Source organism: Nyctibius grandis, chromosome 8 (genome assembly GCF_013368605.1).
Source record: "Nyctibius grandis isolate bNycGra1 chromosome 8, bNycGra1.pri, whole genome shotgun sequence".
NCBI lineage: Eukaryota > Metazoa > Chordata > Aves > Nyctibiiformes > Nyctibiidae > Nyctibius > Nyctibius grandis.
In genome coordinates this window covers 17,062,392-17,068,422 of record NC_090665.1, presented here as the reverse complement: position 1 = coordinate 17,068,422, position 6,031 = coordinate 17,062,392, and positions in this window count along the sequence as shown.

Sequence of the window (6,031 nt, the reverse complement as noted above, 5' to 3'; positions counted from 1 at the left end):
CTTGATTAAACATTCCTGTTTAATTTATATACTCTGTTTCGTTGCATCATTTTAACATGCTTCATGTCTTCGTCTGCTCTTTCATCTTGGATTTTCTGTGTATTTCCTCACCATCCATTTAGAAAATTGGTGTCATCAGCTGCTTTATAGAAATATCCTATTGACTTGGAGTGGTTTACTTGCAGTTTAATTTAAATATTTTTATTAATCCAGTTGCTAAAATTACTACAGACTGGTTTATTTGTGACTACTCCTCACATTAAACCAAGTTGACCCATTATATGGGATTATAACTTCTGCAGTTGTGCTGACACGGGATTTATATTGCTCTTCCCCAGGGTTTTCATTTGTTTGTTTTGGTCTTGGTTTTTTTGAGCACATGGTCCACATTCTGATGTCTTCTCAATAGTAAAGACCATAGTAAATCCGCATTTGTGTAAATACCTCTATGTTCTGCTAGTTAGGCCTGCGTTTGTTACTGAACATGCTTTTATGCCTAATTCTTATAGTGGTTTTTAATATTTTATTTAAACAAATTAAATGAATGATTACTAAAATTTAAGATCCAGTCTTAATGCCCTGCTTTGAAAATGCCTGAGGCCAGTCTAAGCCACGTTAGTGCACAACTTTAACATCTGTGCAAGCTTACACTGGTGCACAGTTGGAGGAAGCTGCTCTTAATGGGACTTGAACAGTGTCCTGAACCTCATTAAAAGTAGATTTATACCGATCTGATACCATTCAGCATGCTTTTTTGTTGTCTACAAAAGAAAAATTGTTGTTCCTACTATATGCAATGGGTACTTTTGTAATAATAGCATGCATTAATACTGAATAAGAATGTTCTTTCAAAATATTCCATTACTAATGTTTTAAATCATGCACTTTTAGAGCTGGGATACCTGGGTTCTTGAAGATATGACTAATTGCTTCTTTGTACATTAATACTGCCTGAAAGTATTTTAATAGTTTTGAGGGAACTTAAAGTGTAGATGTTGCATCTGAAAATGAAAAGGACTAGCTTCATGTAAACAAATTTTCACATTTGTGTTCACTTAGGAACGGTAAGAAGTTCTGGAGAATCAGTTTTCAAATGAGCTGATTTTTGCAACAGTTTCTCTTTCGACTTACCTCTACAGACAAAGCATGAAATAGCAACTCTTCACCAGCACTTTTCAGACAGGTAGAACTCAATAAACTGTTCTCCCTAGATTTTGTAGAAGTGTGTTTTGTTGTTTTTTTTTTTTTTAATTTAATCACATAAGGATTATCAGTTGGGGGTGGGGGGAGGAGAAGAAACTTTTGAAAGGGTTCAGCTATCAAAATTGACGTGAAATATATGTAGGTAATAAGTCTAGTGTTAAACTATTTAATTAAACTGAACTATTTCCTCATTTTTATTTCTGTCTTAAGAATTTGAGTAAGTAAATGATCTAGCAGTTATTTATAAACAGATGTATTGACTATTAGGACATAATAAAGTTACTGATTTTCTTCGTGTGAAATTTACAGTAAAGGTTTCTTGGACTTAATTTTAAATTATGATTGAAGATTTAAATTTATTACCTTTTACCACAAACCTAAAATGTTTAACTTTTATACTGGTAAATACTTATTTGTCTTATTGGGTAACTTGTATTGCCTTCGAGTCTGGAACAAGGACTTTTAAACATTGTGAAATTGCCAGTTCTTGCAGGTGCTGTTTCATACTGCCATGAAAACCTACTCCTGTCCAATTCAGTTGAGGTACCTTCTTCTCTTTGCCATGCCCCACTCCCACTCTTCCTGCCACCCCACACATGAGCACACATGCAGGGTTAAAGGGGAAGCTGAAGAGAAGATTGTTAAGAGACAAAATTAGCTGAAGGTTTTACTTACGCTGATCGAGCAGTAGATAAGATGATCCCTTGAGGACAGATGACATTTAGCACTGACCGGCAATTACTTCCTGCTAGGGATGATGCTGCTTCTAAGACACTGGTAATAAAAAGAAAGACACCCTTTCCTTTTGTAGAAAAATGTCGTCTTTAGTAGTTCCCAAGCAGTAGAGGGAAAAAGAAAAAATCTGGATGCAAATGTAGGGTAGAAGGAAGAGTTGTAGACTAAAGGAGTTGTGAATCTGTGCATCTGACGAGTTGGGGGATGATGTTTTTTTTTGTTTTTTAATCCCCTGCACCCTGCCTCTCTCTCAGTAGGAGGTGTGGAAAGGAAAAACACATTTCACTGCACCAAGCCCTGCTGACTGATTTCCTACAATGTTTTAAATGCAATGGTCTCAGGAACCTGGCACTGAACCTGAATTTTCATAATTCATGATTTTTTCTACCTCTCTGTGAAGCTCATTCATTGTAACTTCTGATGATATGAGGCAAATAGAGCTTGAAGCTGAACGAGAAGTTTTGCATACTTAAACATTCAGAGAGTACACTTTGGTCATCTTAGAAAATGAGATGGGTCTCTTGTGATGGAGAAAAATGTCTTAATTGTATAATTTAAGGATCAACTGAAAAATACCGGATTTAGATACTAAGAGTATGTCGGCAGCTCTGAGCATGGATTTCCAAACCTCAGAATGCTTCAATCTTCAATCTTAGGTTTTATCTTTTTGCAATTACTTAGAGCTTTAGCTTCCCTGCTAGTGAAACATTCCTTTTCTTGCTAGTTAGGCACATTGTTAACATACGTCAGCATTCATGCTAAATCTACTGTCAAATTACTGAAGCCTTTTAATGAATTTATGTTAATATGTTTGTACTCAGGATACCTGAAAACGAGTACTTTTTCTCTTATAGAATAAATCATTATGTTAATACCATCTACCATGAAAAAATCTTTTAGATGATTTTTTTGGCATTGTGTTAATAGAATATTCAAGGCATAAGTGTGTTCAGAAACAACTGTTCAGTTTTGCCCATGGATCAGATCTAGCTCTGTACCTGTTGAGAGTAGAAGAAACTTAACCTACAACAGGCAGAACTGGTCTCCCTTTGCTACAAGCTGTTGCAAACTTGGAAATGGTCTGAGGCCACCGTGCTGTCTACCTGTGCTGTACACTGGGGGAATATAACGATTTTATTTAGTTCAGCCCACCCTCTACAGCAGTACTGAATTGTTTTTCTGTTTTTTGTTTGGTTGTTTTTTTTTTTTTTCTTTGAGGTAAGAATAAAGAATACATGTGGGGTTTCCTTCCAGTTTACTTTTGAAGTATATCCCTTCTGTATTGGAAGCTTTACTTGTATTAGCTATGTTGGGGGGATAAATAGTTGAAGTAACTTTTAACCTCAGCTGTTTCACATCATGAATCTTTGTCCTGATGCTTGTTTGGTTACAGGTGTTGGGCTACACACCAAAAATGTGACTCCTCTTTTACCTGAGAAGTTACCTGACTATGAAGTCAGTGTTGCTGTAGACAAAGATTCCATCACAGAGGCTTAATTTTACAGTAGACTTAGTTGCCCTTCAGTTAAAATACATAGAGTAACTGTCATTGTCTGGTTAGAAGAAGCATTTTAATACAAAAGATCAGAGTGAGTTTGTCTATAGGATACTTCCCACAGTTTTTCTTCCTGTCTGAATGAGAGGGAAGAAAATCAGAGAAAAGCTAAACCAAAAATTCAGGTTATTGCAGTTTGAAGTCTGTTAATTAGTGACTGTGATTTTTAATGTAAAATCAGTGCAACACGAGGGTTATCAGAAGCTTGCATGTCACTGTGTAGTTTGTTTGGATCAAATAGCTCTAATAATTCATGACTAAAAGTAAGACTTTTTATCTCTTTAAATCTCAGGCAAGCACCTAAAGAAGCCAATAAAGGAAGTTTCAAAGTTATGTTCACTAGCATGTACTTAAATCTTTTTATGTGATGCAACTCTGAACAGTGAGTATTGCATGTAGCTGTGTTTGTGCATTAACTGAACAGAATTGCAAAGAGTTTAATCTGGATTTGGCAACAATTCCTTAAAAGGCCCGATAGGTATCAATGTATTTGAAACAAAAAATGTAATGCCATATTTTATTTTAGAAAGCATACTTAGCTGTGTATATTTTGTGTTAGAGGGGATTATAATCTTTTGACTTTGCTTTACAGTCATATGGAATAAAAATGTGTCCTTCCAGTACCCAAATATTTTGTGACTTGTGAGCATATTAATGCTATTTCTATTTTTCTGTCACAAGAGAGCCCCTACAGTGGTAACTCCTCCAGGGTTTGTTGTTCTTAACAAGGTCTCTTAAACCTGCTGTGGCTGTAGATCCTAACTTCAGGAACTGCCACTTCACTCCTAATTACAAATGGGACATATGCACTTGCTTAACACTTTAAATATTTTAATGGCTATTACTTAGTACCAAGTTGTCTGAATGTTTTAAGTGTTCTTGTGAACGAGAAAAAGCATAATGCATCAGAGCTTGAGTGAGTTTTGGTGTAAGGAATGGTATTTGGTTAACTCCTGACTTCTTTTTGTTCCTTTTGTCTTTTAAGTTTAGGGAGAGGTTAGCATAGAATTTGCACAGCATCTGTAATTCTGAAAGTTTTTCTCAAAATTTGTTTGGGTTTCAAAATTTAAACACAACTTACAAGTGGTGGTAAATTTCCGCCCAATTGGTTTAAATTTTAGTTTAAAACAAATCCATAGGTAAGGTAAAACTGGTTACAAATCTTAATCTATTCTTAAGAAAAGTTGCACGAGTGGATCTGCCGCCTTTTGAGGTGGCAGGTATAGTAGCAGCTCATTATTTTGTCCTGTTGTTCCCCTACTAAATCATAATTCATTGAGCTATTCACTTGAGGCCAACTATAGCCCCAAGTGTAAAGTTAGGACCTTTCTGAGACTTTTCCCCTGGTCCCCCACCCTCTGTGTTTCCAGTGACTAAAGCCGAGCATAGTGAGCCAATAAAGTACAGAGAAGTTTAGCTGCTAAAGAAAGTGAAATGGGATTCTTGATCTGAATCTGATTCTTGACTTTGTAAGAAAACAAGAGAAAATAAATCCACCTCTGAAAAAGTAAAGCTGAATTCAGATAAATTTCTCCAGGTGGTTGGGAGAATCTTCGTTAGTTCACTTGATATTTTATATATATGTCCTGTCAGTGGATGGTGCATGGATGTACACTTATATGCTGAGAGCAAGTACTGTCGCCTGAGGCCAGCCATACAGTTTGAACTGGAGGAGTTTGCAGTTACATTGACGAGACTTGCAGGTTCATCATAGTGCAGTCTCATCTTCAGGCTTACAACCCTTGTGCTGCAGAAGAGGAAGTTGTGTGGCAGGAGGATGTAAGTTTTGAAAGAGGGGAAATGTTCCTATAGGTAGTTCCCTTAGTCTAGATTGACAGCTCTGTACTCTTGTGGATTGAGGAAACTTTTTTTCCCAAAGGTAGCACAATAGCTGTTAGGAAAAGGAGGATGTCATGTGGACTGGTTGGGAACTGGGGAGCTGTCAGGCATGGGACAGGGAAGGTTTGTAGTGCTTCTGTGGATTGTAACTATACTTCCTTGTTGGGTGTAAGGAAGCTTCTTGAAGCTGTTAAGAGATTGTTGGGAAGGTCTGAAGTGAATTATATGCAAACCAACAGCATTATGGATAGGAGAAAAGTTAAGGAGATAAAATGTAATCTGTGGGATTTTTTTTTTTTGAGAGCTATATGATCAAATATTAGCTCTTTTAGTAGCCTTCTTGTGAAATGTATCACATAGTTTAGAAAATGATAGGAAAAAAAGAGGTTAAATTTAGGAAAACTGGGGACAACTTACAGGACAAAAGGAATATATTTTTCCAGTGTAAATTCCAGCTAGAACAGAACAGGTCTAGACTTCTATCACTTAAACAATTTTCGAATGAGAGATGAGAGTGAAGTTGATAGGCATAGAAAGGTTTGCACTGAGGTTCAAGGTGATGCATTAACCTACAGGTGAAGTCTGCAACACCTCTTAATTGCATTACCTTAAAGGACACAAAAGCAGAACACAGTGAAGAACCTCCTTCATTACATAAAACCCCTTTAATACGACACAGAAGTAATCGACCTCAAATCT